Source organism: Jaculus jaculus, chromosome 7, assembly GCF_020740685.1.
Source record: "Jaculus jaculus isolate mJacJac1 chromosome 7, mJacJac1.mat.Y.cur, whole genome shotgun sequence".
Classification (NCBI taxonomy): Eukaryota; Metazoa; Chordata; class Mammalia; order Rodentia; family Dipodidae; genus Jaculus; species Jaculus jaculus.
The window spans coordinates 51,252,259-51,265,449 of NC_059108.1; the positions used below are offsets into that span (position 1 = coordinate 51,252,259).

General features: G+C 38.8%; 1 pseudogene; it reads right to left on the reverse strand.

Moving 5' to 3' along the window:
- Positions 1 to 11,521: 11,521 nt before the first annotated feature.
- Positions 11,522 to 11,822, reverse strand: LOC101603108 (annotated as a pseudogene).
- Positions 11,823 to 13,191: the final 1,369 nt, after the last annotated feature.

The window sequence follows — 13,191 nt, forward strand, 5'->3', positions numbered from 1 at the left end:
CCTAGTTAGCCTTCTATTTCCTGTGTAATCTAGCTACTTCCAAGACCATTTGCACATGGGAGACTAGCAGAAAGGTACTATGTCTGGAATTCCAGATGAGTTATTGTGACTCCCCCTACTCCATCTACTAGGGTGTGTCAATAGCTCCATTATCATGGCCATAGACCCGACTATCATGTTTTATTGTTCTGCTCCAAAGTTGTCATGGCTACGAGAGCAAAGCATTCTGTATTCCAAGATGGCATTATGTTATGCCTCAAGAAAAATGCCATATAACACTACCATTTTTAAATTGTTCTTATTGTTTTTTAATACTTTTATTTATTTATTTGGATGTAGACACACACACACAGATAGAGACAGACAGAAAGAATGGGTTTGCCAGGACATAATGCCACTGCAGATAAACTCCAGATGCATGTGGTACTTTGTGCATCTGGCTTTATGCAGGTACTGGGGAATCAAACCTGGCTCATTCAGCTTTGCAGGAAAACACCTTAACTGCTAAGCCATCCCCTCAGCCATTATTATTGTTATTATTACTATTTGCTAACAACAAATGGTTCTAAAAGAGCACACTGGATTTGACATGATGGCAAAAATTTGCAACTTTTGCCATTGAATGTTCTTTTTTTGTTTTGTTTCACTTTGTTTTGTCTAAAACAGGCTTTCACTGTGTTGCCCAGGCTGGCCTCACACTTGTACCAATTCTCCTGCCTCAGCCTTGAATTCTTGGATTACAGATAGGAGCCACCATGTTTGGCTTTGTCCTATCATATTATTAATTCAATTAGTAAATTCAACTTCTTTAATTTCTTGTTTTTAACCTGTTTTATGAAGGTTTTTTTAGTTGTGAGCTTTACTGTGTGAACATATTGTATATTAGTCATATTTGTATCAGGTTATATATATCTGCCCCTAAGTACCACTGGTATTCACTGTGTAGTCATGAATATACCAGTCAGTCTCTGTGGTGGGAAAACCTAATGATACTCCATTTTACAATACACATTCAAACCTGTCTAAAGCTGCTATTTTTCTTATTTTACCAATTAGATATTAGAATTAAAAGGCAAATTTCAGTGTCATTGACAACATTAAAGTGTTTCCTAAAATAGGAAATAACTTATGTAATTCTATTCTCTATACTTGAAGGGAAATCAGTGGTTAGCTTTTAACAACTGACTGAAAGTTTTGTATAATTATTAGCTAAGGTAAGTTATTTTCTCAAAGGCTTCTAATATAAAAAGAAACATTGGGCTGGAGAGATTGCTCAGTGGTTAGGGTCCTTGCCTGTGAAGCCTAAGGATGCAAGTTCTATTTCCCAGTACCCATGTAATCCAGATGCACGTGGTGGCTCATGCATCTGTAATTTATTTGCAGAGGCTCCAGTGTACCTGTTTTCTTTCTCTATCTGCCCCAATCTCTCATAATTCTCATTCATTTATTATTTATTATTAATTTAGTTCTTTGTTTGTTTTTGTTTTTTTCAAGGTATGGTCTCACTCTGGTCCAGGCTGACCTGGAATTCATTATGTAGTTTTAGGGTGGCCTCGAACTCTTAGTGATCCTCCTACCTCTGCCTCCCAAGTGCTGGGGTTAAAGGTGTGTGCCACCTCTCCTGGCTTAAATAATAAATTTTTAAGAAAGAAATATCCTAACCTTATTTGGGAGCATAATTAAGTGATCCTCAATGTAAATTGCTCTGAAATAAGATCATACACAAGATAGATAATTTATATTCTTTCTTTTCTATGAAGTGCTTATGTTTGAGAGAGTGTGTAGGACACACACACACAAAAAAAAAAAACCCTGATTGTGAAAGTATTTTTACTTCTGTTCTTTCCCACAAAGTAAGTGAAGCCTAAAAATCTCATGTTTGTAAGAGTAAATAAAACTAAGCACCTATATTTGGGACTTTCAGGTAAGATGGGGGCATAGTAGCTATCCTAAAGCAGCCTAGGAGGGAAATAGGCAGAGAACAGCAAAATGCACTCTTCTATTGAAAAGTGGAGGTGTAAAAGAAATTATCAATCTCAGAAGAGAAGCAGGAGAGATTCAACGCTTCTACTAAGCACAAAAGCAGGCAAAATTGGCTCCCACAGTGGCACTGGCCATGTGGCCACCAAGACTCTGCCTGAGTCACAGGAGAAACCAGGTGAAAGGATTTTCCACTCACACCAGTCTCCTAGGAAAGTCAAGAAACCTGAAGGAGAAGATAGCAGCTCATGAGGGAGAGGATTACAAGGGCCAGGTATGCAGCTCTGGTACAACTTTGGGTACACTCCACAGCCTCCTTTCCCCAACCTGGGGAAGGAGATCAGCTACACAGCACCGAGCAGGCACCCAGCACAGGTAATGAGAACAGCAGACCCACCAATCCAGCCAACTTAGCTGAGCCTATAGTGCAGTAACAAGGGACCCAAGCAGGCACACAGCATAGCTGAAACAAAAGCCATCAAAAAAGGTAACATAGTTTACTTATACTGGGTCAGTGCTTGCCACAAAGCATAGTATATGAGCCTGCATTGGAAGTGCTAATCACACCTTCCATAGAAGGACAGATTATGTGTTAGATTTGATTGATGGTCGGCCTTGCCATGCTTAAATAAGCTGTATTTGGGGGCTGTTCTTTGTTGCTTCCTGATTTATAGTGCCTTTGTATTCTCCTGTCATTTTGGGGGACAGCATCTCATTTGGCCTCAGGCTGACCTGGAACTCTATAGACAAGAAATCTCAGCCTCCCAGTTGACAGGATTAAGGGTGAGGGGCAACATACACCCTTAGGGACTTTGACATTGTTAGATTATCTGTTCTTTTTAATATTCACTGTTACATAAATACTCTGCGGGTTTTAATTGAATATGTACATTTCTCAGTTGAATTTTAAAAATTGTCTGTATTTTGCTCTAGCCAGCCTACTATAATACTTGCATACTAGGCAAACTCAACATCTAGTGGCACTTCTGCTGTTACTCTGGGTGTCATATAAGAGCCACACCTGGCACCTTATGTTTCTACCCTGAAGATATATGACATCAGATTTACACATTTAAGAATACTGCAGATAATTAGAAAACCCAAGCATCAAATTAACCCAAGATATAAAATCTCTACATTATAATACAAGAAACACAAAAAAATCTAGACAATATAATTCCACCAAAAATTATTGTAAATCCATCAGAAATCATTGCCAATGAGACTGATTTAGATGAAATGCTTGACAAAGATTTCAAAAGAATGATTATAACTATGTTCAAAGGAATCAAAGAAGAAAACAAACACATAAAGGAGAATACAGGAACCCAACTTAATGAAATGAGGAAGTCAATACAAAATAAAAGGAAATAGAAATACTAAAGAAAAAACAATCAGAAGTACTAGAAATGAAAACACAGTAAGTCATTTAAAAACTCTGTAGAAAATCTCACAAATGAAATGGATGAAGGAGAGAACAGAATATCTCAACTAGAAGACCAGATGGCATATCTAATACAGTATAGCACAAAGAAAGACAAGCTAATAGTAAGATATAAATGTGAATTTCAAGATATTTTGGGACAGTATAAAAAGATCAAACATAAGAATTTAGGGTATTATAGGAGAAGACTTTCACCCGAAAAGGAGATGTTTCAACAAAATAGTAGAAGGGAATTTCCCCCAAATTGGGAAAGAGATGCCAATACAGACACAGGAAGCCTTTAGAACACCAAACACACAAAACCAGGAAAGAATGTCTCCTGGTCATATTATGATTAAATTACTGAGCACAAAATGCAAAGAAAATATATCAAAAGCAGTTAGAGAGGCAAATTAAAGGCAAGCCCATCAGGATAAAAGCAGATTGCTCAATACAAACTTGAAAAGCCAGGAAGACTTGGAATTATCCATCCATTCCTGAAAGATAACAACTGTCAACCAAGATTTATTTATCCATCAACGATACCCATCTAAATTGATGGCAAATAAATGACATTCCACAACAAAAAGAGGCTCAAGGAATATATGACCACTAACAGAAAATACTTGAAAGGATCCTTCATGCTGAAGAGAAAGGAAAGCACACACATGAGGAACCAGAGAAAAATAAACCATATTCAAATAATAGTTAATACAAGAGAGTAAAGAGAAAACAGGAAGCACTACAAAACAAGAAGAATGGCAAGAATAAATACCTACCTTTCAATGATAACTTAATATCAATGCCTGAGTGCACCAACAAAAAGGCACAGGCATGTAGCCTGGAATAAAAGACAGAATCCTTCTGTTTGTTGCCTCCAAGGATCTTACCTCTTCATAAATGTCAGACACCATCTTAGGGTGAAAGGATGGAAGATAGGATTTCAAGCAAATGGGCCTAGGGACACAGCAGGTGTTGCTATCCTAATATCTGACTGGATATACTTCAAGCCAACACTAGTTTAGGAAAAATAAAGAATGTCACATCATATTAGCTAAAGGAATAATTCAACAGGAAGACATCATAATTCAATCATATATGTACTTAACATGGGTGTCCACAGTTTCATCAAATGAACACTGTTAGACTTAAAGACACAGATAACAACAAACACAATGGTAATTGGTGATTGCAATGCCCCACTCTCATGAATTGACAGGTAATGGCAACAAAAAATAGAGAAGCATCTGCATTAAATGATGTCATAGAACACATGGACCTAACAGATAGCTACAAAATGTTGCATCCAAATGCTGCATAATACACATTCTTATGATCCCATGGAACATTCTCTAAAATAGACATTATATTAGGACACAACGCAAATCTTAACAAATACTAGAAAGTTGAAATAATCCCTTGTACTTTATCTGATCATAATAGGATCAAACCAGCAACAAGAAATCTACAAAGCATACAGAAGATCATGGAAACTTAATAGTATGCTACTGAAAAAACTCGTAAAGTCAACTGAATGATAATAAAACATATCAAAGCCTTTGGGACACAATAAAGGCAGTCCTAAGTGGTAAATTTATAGCTTTAAGTGCTTATAGTAGTAAATAAGAAAGATCACAAGTATACAACCTAATGATTCACCTTAAGACCTTGGAAAATGAAGACCAGGCAAACCAAAATTCAGTAGGTGCATTAGGCATGGTGGTGCATGCCTTTAATCCCAGTACTTGGTAGGCAGAGGTAGGAGGATCATCATGAGTTCAAAGCCACTCTGAGACTAAATAATGAGATCTAGGTCAGCCTGGGCTAGAGTGAGGGCCTACCTTGAAAACTCAAAAAAAAAAAAAAAAAAGTAGATGGGAAGAAATAATAAAGATTAGGGCATAAATTAACAAAATAGCAAAAAAAAAAAAAATACAAAGAATCAATGAAACAATTAGTTACTGAGGCCAGGAAGCTAGAAAAGGACTATAAGTGAGGGAGGAGAGGGGAGGACATAAGGGGACAGTATTGTATATGTAAGTAGATTAACAGATTACTGGGAGGTTTGAATTAAACCCTGCCATGATGAGGTATTTTATGGGGTTTGGTGCTTTCTTGTATGATGTACTCTTTTGGTTATTGTGATCTTCTTGTTGGTTCTTGAGATTGGTTGTTTGTTCTGTGTGGAGTATTCCCTCAAGTATTCTCTGTAGGTTTGGCTTTGTATTCATATAATCATAGAGTTGACATTTTTCTTGGAAAGTTTTCCTTTCACCATCATTATGAGAGATTCTTTTGCTGGGTAATGTAGCTTGGGTTGGAAGCTATAATTTTTCAGATTTTGAATTGTTCCATTGCAGGCTCTTCTGGCTTTCATGGTTTCCACTGAGAAATATGATGTAATTTTGATGGAATTGCCTTCATATCTTGTGAATTGCTTGTTACTTTCTGCTTTGAACAGTCTCTCTTTATTTTCATTGCTAAGAGTTTTAACTATGCTGTGTCTTAGAGAGTTTCTTCTTTGGTCTTGCCTGTTTGGTGGGATTCTTGTATCTGGATGGGCCTCTCTTGTGCAAGATTCAGAAAATTTTCTTCAATAATTTTGTTGAGTATGTTCTCTTTGCCTCTGGTCTGGATTTCCACTCTTTCTGGTATACCCATGATCCAGATGTTTGGTAGTTTTAGGGTGTCCCACAATTCCCTCATATTCTGTTCACTTGATTCTTTAAACTTAGCAAAGTTTTGGGCCTCCCAATAAATTTCTTCTACCTTATCTTCCAGGTCAGAGGTTCTGTCTTCCACATTAGTAACTCTGTTGGTGAGAGATTTTAGAGAGTTTTTTTATAATTTCTATTTGATTTTGTTTTCTGTTGTGTTATTTTGTATCATGTCCATCTCATTTTTGAGGTATGACTTCGGTTTGTGTTCTGATTTTCTTGATGCTTCCTGTAGTTCATTCTTGCAGTTGGTCAAGTCTTCATTAAGCTTAATCAACCAGTTGTTGAGGTCTTCCATTTCTTGACTTACCTTAAATTTATTCATATCTCTTGGGAGTGATATAACATTTTCTTCAATCAGGTTAGCCCTACTGTCAAAAGCTAAATGCTCTAGGAGATGATTCTGTTCAATTTCATTGATACTATTATTGGTTCTGTGATGGTTTGCTTCAAGTTCAGTGATTTTTTTTTTTTTTTAATCAGGGCCTCACTGGTTATGGTGTTTTCATTTTGGAAATGAATTCCTGTTGATTTCTCTATGTTTTCATTGGAGGCTTCCATAGTAGAACTAGGCAGCCTTGTTGAAGATCTCTTAGTTTTCTGAGTTTGTTGGCTTTTTTGCATTGTTCTCTACCCATTTTAGGAAGGCTTTTTATTTTATTGAGGAGGAAGCAAGTTTTTGTCCTTTGGCCTTTTCACCCTCTGACTCAGGTGAACATGGATATTGGTACCTAGTAACCAGTCAGGATACCAGAGCAAAAGGCCTGATTCTACAGCTCACACAGGACCAGTCTTCCCCAAGCAAGGCACAATGGGACCTATGAGGACCAGGGGACTAGGAAAAGCAAGGGAACAGGGATCTTGGTACTTAGTGCTGCACCCTCCAAGGCACAGACCAGTTCAGGCAACCCAGACTGAGGAGGTGGGAGGAGCCCAGATACAGGGGTCTGACCTACTCAGTTTAGACCACTACTCCTGCCCACACACTGTCCCCACAGGAAGCTCATTTGGACCCAGGAGGTTGGAGAAGCCCATAAATCCATCTGGCCTACTCACTCCAGGCCATTTCACTGCCCACACACTGCCCTGCAAGGAACTCAGACCTCAGAGGTGGAAGGTGTCCAGAAATGGGTGGGGGGCCTACTCCCTCCAGACCACCATGCTTGCCCCAGCTTCTGGATTTTTTTATGTAGGGTCTGAGCATCAGAATTTAGGTACTCATACTTGCTGTATAAGTGCTTTTCCCACTTATCTCCTAGGCCCTCCATAAACAATTTCAATTACAAATTGTATAGTAATAGAAAACAGAGATTTAGGTGGTTTCAAATATTTGAATATTTTTTTAAAGTTTAATGTGTATGTTTCTAAAATGTTTGGCAACAACAGCTATTATTTGTTCTGCAATAGACTATGAACAAAGGAAAGGTATGATTTTGTGATAATAATATTTTCAAAAATGGACACGTTTATGTGACCTCCCTGCCTACATGAATATATTTAGTCACAACTATACTTAATTTAATTTATCTAGCAAGTATGTGTTTGTGTGTTAAATGGTTTACATTGGGAAGTTGTATTTCTGAAGCGTTTTCTATAGCATACTTAAAAGTGGCTGATAAGAGTACAGCAAAGGCCAGAGAGTTGTGAATATTCAAATTTTGACACATCATTCTTCCTACTTGAAATATTTTAGCTGACAGATGTTATAAGTACAGTTGATTTTTTTGTCTTTTTTACTAACAATTATTTTGTTAACATTGGTTATAGTATGACCCATCTCCCATCCCTGTTTCCTTGTCCTCCTCAATTATGTACTGGTGTTTAATGTGGGGTAATTAGGGCCTCTGTCCCTGGGGGAGTTGTGTCTAAAGGTGATTCTACCCACCTGTAGCTCTTACAATCTTCCCAACCCTTCCTCCACAATAGTCCCTGAGCCTTGGCAAGTGTGCTATCAGTCAGTGTTGTCTTCTCTGTATCCTCTGTACTTTTGTTATGATGTGTTTTGCCTCATTTTTGTTGCTATATTCATGGAGATGTTTGTCAGGCTTACATTGGGAGCAATATTCATGTTACTTCTTCCATAGTTTCTTCTGCATTCTGGTAAATGTGGTGGAGGTGGCACATCTTGTGGTGGACATTCAGCTGTCTTACATTGATGGATCTTTGATCTCCCCAGTATTCTCTGCCATCTATAAAATAAAACAGATACTCTGACCAAGGGTAAGAGCTACAAGGAGACATGCAGAAGAGCTTGAGAAATATTTTGATGATACTATACACTCAACTTGTACAGGGAACACTGGGGACTTCTCTCTGGGTATTGTGATTTTCTTGACCATGGGTTGCTGACTTGGTTCCCAGTACCACTTATGAGTTATCTCCTATTGAGTGGGCCACATGTTCAATCAGAGGGCAGTTGTTACCCACAAAGGCTGTGTTTTACTGTTTTTTTTTTTTTTTTTTTTTTTTTTTTTGGCTTTTTGAGGTAGGCTCTCACTCTAGCCGAGGATGACCTGGAATTCACTATGTCATCTCAGGGTGGCCTCAAACTCATGGAAATCCTCCTACTTCTGCCTCCCAAGTGCTGGGATTAAATGTGTGCACCACCACACCCGGCTCTGTTTTCTACTATTATACAAGTGTATACTTCTTGTCTACTTAGTAGATTGTGTGGCTTGCAGGGTCTCCTGCTTAGTCATCCTATTGGTGGCCATTGTTGCCCAGTAGCTTCCGTAGCACTTTCAACACCATGATTGTTTGCCAGGCTTTCACTTCTATAATCACATTGTCTCTCAGTGTTCTCAGGTGGCAGACTGTGGTGTCTTCAGCACAGGGTCTTACCTTATGGTAGGTGCCTTTTAGCCTGTTCAGGCAAGAGCATTCTGCCTGCAGAATGCTCTGTGATTCTGCTGACATTATGTTTTGAGAAGGACACCTGTATCTGATCCTAGAGTGCTGGGAACAGTACTTGTGGTATCTACTTTTCCAACTGTTAGGGAGATCTGGTATTCATCTATGGCCTCAAGTTAGCTAAAGTTGTCTCCTGCTTCTGAGGTAAGGAAGTACTACTTATTTTGCTTTTGAATAAGCCATCATCTGTATAAAGTCTTTATGAATCTGTACACTGAGCTGTTTTAAAATTTGTGCAAACTGCTGATTTTGGCAATCTTACTGGGTACAAGCTTGGAGTCCCCTAATTCTGTTGACTCACCCCAGTCTCAGCTTTAGTTCCTCAGTACTAGTCTTTAAGGACTTGGAAATAAGTTCAGTTGGCACCAACAGGTCATGCCAACAACTTTTAGCTTTATCTAGTATCCAAGTGCTTGGCAATGGCCTGTGATGTTTTGGGGAATCACACAGTTCACCTAGACCCACTGATCACTGAGGGTGGGGGGGGATAACCTATTTCTGGACCTCAGATCCACAAAGCCAGGCCTATGGTTTAAGGATTAAGTTTTCTCTTCCTTCTGCTAGGCATTGTGACTTGGTCAATCCGCCTTCCTTGTTTGAGGATTCTGTCTCATCTACTGGTTTCCAGGAGAATGGTTCCTATTGTGCTTACTGCTTTAGTCTTTGGTTTTATGTAGTTCCCTTCCTCGACATCCCTTTCTCTGAATTCCCTCTCCACTATCCCACCCATGTATTCTTTTCCAGTTGGGTTTATCACATGTTCTCTCCTCTCCTCCCTTCCTGATTCTGCTTTTACCTGCTCTCATTCTAGTTACACTCACATACTCCTAATATTTACTCCCTTTTATATTCCTCTTCACTAGTCCAGTTTAGGGGCAGCATGTGAGAGAAAATATGCAATGTTTGTCTTTCCTGGTCTGTGTGAACTCACTTAGGATATTTTCCATGACAATTCATCTTCCTGCAAATTTCAGTATTTAATTTTTGTTATGTTTTTTTTTTAACTTTTTTAAAAAAATTTTTATTTATTTATTTGAGAGCGACAGACACAGAGAGAAAGACAGATAGAGGGAGACAGAGAGAATGGGCTCGCCAGGGCCTCCAGCCACTGCAAACGAACTCCAGACGCATGTGCCCCCTTGTGCATCTGGCTAACATGGGACCTGGGGAACCGAGCCTGGAACTGGGGTGCTTAGGCTTCACAGGCAAGCGCTTAACCGCTAAGTCATCTCTCCAGCCCCTGTTATGGTTTTTTTTTATTAGTTTTCTATTCAGCAAATACAGGCAGTTTGGTACCATTATTAGGCTCATCCGTGACCTACCCCCTCCCCATTGGCCCCTCCTTGTTGAGGTATATGGGTCATGCATTGTGGAGTTAGCCCACAGTTGTTGGTACGATAAATGTCTCTGTATATCATGACCCAACATGTGGCTCTGACATTCTTTCCACCTCCTCTTCTGCAAAATTTCCCTGAGCCATGTTGGGTTCAATTTTGGTCTGCTTCAGTGATGAGGTGATGGGAGCCTCTGAGGCTCTGGCTCTCTGATTTGGTAGGAGTTGATTTCTCTCTGTGTTGCTCTCCTTCCCTCTTGTGCTGGTATCTGGTTCATCAGGAAAACAGCACCCTTGCTTGTTTTGCTAATTTTCCTTAGTTTCATATGTTTTGTTTTATTGAGGTAGGGTCTCACACTAGCCCAGGCTGACCTGGAATTCACTATGGAGTCTCAGATGGCCTCGAACTCATGGCAATTCTCCTACCTCTGCCTTCTGAGTTCTGGGATTAAAGGCATGCACCACCACGCCCGGCTTATTTAATTTTTTCTTACTGTTGAGTAGCATTCCATTTCAGATGTGTATATGTACCACATCTTCATTATCCACTCATCTGTTGATAGGCATCTGTGGTGATTCTAATTGTTACCACTTGGCAGTGAAAAACATGGTTGAACAAGTATCTCTGAAGTAAAGAGTGAAGTCTTTAGGGTAGATACTGAAGAGAGAAATAACTAGGGCAGATAACTAAGCCAAATAACTAGGTAAATAAATATTTATCTTTGTCAGGAGTCTCCAAACTGAGTTCCATAGGCATTGTACAAGTTTGCATTCCCACCAGCAACAGAAAAGTATTCCACTTTCCCAACAGCCTTGCCAACATCTGTTGTGATTTGATTTTTTGAGGATTGCCATTCTGTCTTGGATGAGATGGAATCTCCAAGTTTTTTTTGTTGTCGTTGTTTTTTTTTTTTTTTACATTTAAAAGTGCAGACTTTAGTAAGTACAAAGGACATAATAAGGTGAGCTTGTGGAGAAGCCAACCAAGTTACAGAAATTAGGTGATACAAGTATCCACTTCAAGTTTCTATATTTCCTTTTGGTGCAGAATATTTATTTATTATGGTTTTTTAATATACAATTTTTCACTTGTGTTTTTGGAAGTCCTTTATTGCAAAGATAATTCTTTTGTCTGATGACAAATAGCAGCCACAAGGATCATTCTGGACCTCCTCTTTAGATAAATTCCACTTCTTCAGAGATGAGTTTCCTTCTGTATTTCTGAGGTAAGGTTTTGATTATGTCTGCAGTGTCTTGTGGACCCTGGTGCATCAGCAAATCTGGTGCTTTACTTCCTTTACGATGTTGTGTGATTATAGAGTGGGGCGGGAGCCCTGCTGAGCTCATAGCTTGCGAGGCCAAGTTTAGGATTGTCTCTTCTGTTAGGGAACCTTATCAATGGAGCATGTGACTTTACTACCTGAATGACCTTGGTGGCAGACACCAACTTGCTGCCCATCATGACCCCCGAGAAGGGGCAGCTCAAAGTTGTTTTAATTGCCCTATCCCTGATGACTAAAGATGTTGAACAGTTTGTTAAATGAGTATTGGATATTTGTACCTCCTTGATTCAGAAGTCTGTGCCCCATTTTTTCAGCAGTATGTTTGATATTTTAGTATTTTATTTATTTATTTGTGTGTGTGTGTGTGTGTGTGTGTGAGAGAGAGAGAGAGAGAGAGAGAGAGAGAGAGAGAGAGAGAGAGAGAGAGGGAGAGAGAGGGAGAATGGGCATACCAGAGCCTCTAGCCATTGCAAAAAGACTCCAGATCCATGAATTCCCATGTGCATCTGGCTTATGGAGTTCATCCTAGGTCCTTAGGCTTCATAGATAAGTACATTAACCACAAAGCCATCTCTCCAGCCCTGATTTATATTACTTAATTTTTAAAATTCTTTGTAGATGCTATATATTAGGTGTCTGTCAGTGCTGTAGCTGGTGAAGATTTTCTCCCATTTTGTGTGTTGTGTGGTTGAGTCTGTTTAAAGTATGCGTATCTGTACAAAAGTTTTTTTAGTTTTATGAGGTTCAACTGGTTAAGTGTTTAAGTTCCTGGGCTACAATGGTCCTATTCAGGAAGTCTTTCCCCTTGCCTATATCTTGCAGAATTCTTCCTATTTTATTCCCAAATTGTTTTAGAATTTCAGGTCTCACATTGAGGGTCTTAAGCCATTTGAAGTTAAATTTCATACACAGTGAGAGGAGTGGGTCTAGTTTAATTTTTCTACATATGGTTATCCAATTTCTTCAGTACCATTTGCTGAAAATGCTCTCTTTACATCATTTTGCATTAATGGCTTCTTTCTCAAATATTAGGTGGCTCTAGCTGCTTAAACTAAGGCTAGGATCTTTTAATCAGTTCCATTAATATATATGTACATCTGTTTTTGTGTCAGTACTATGCTGATTTTACTAATTTGGCTTTGTAGTATAGTTTGAAGTCATGTATGGTGATGACCCCTGAAGTGTTAATTTTGCTGAGGATAGTATTAGATATCCAAGGCTTCCTGTAGTTCCAGGTGAATACTGAGACTATTTTTTTAATCTCTGTGAAGAAAGTTGCTGGAATTTTTATAGGTATTGCACTGAATCTGTGAATTGCTTTTGGTAGAGTGGTCCTTTTTATGGTGTTTGTTCTCCCAATCCATGACCATGGGAGGTCTTTCCATCTACTCATATCCTCTTCAGTTTCTTTCTTCAGTGTTTTTATGTTTTCATTGTATAAGCTTTTTACTTCCTGGGTTAGTGATATTCCAAGATATTTTATTTTTTGTGGCTATTGAAAAAGAAAAGACAGCCTCACTGATCTCTTTCTCCATATTTTTGTAT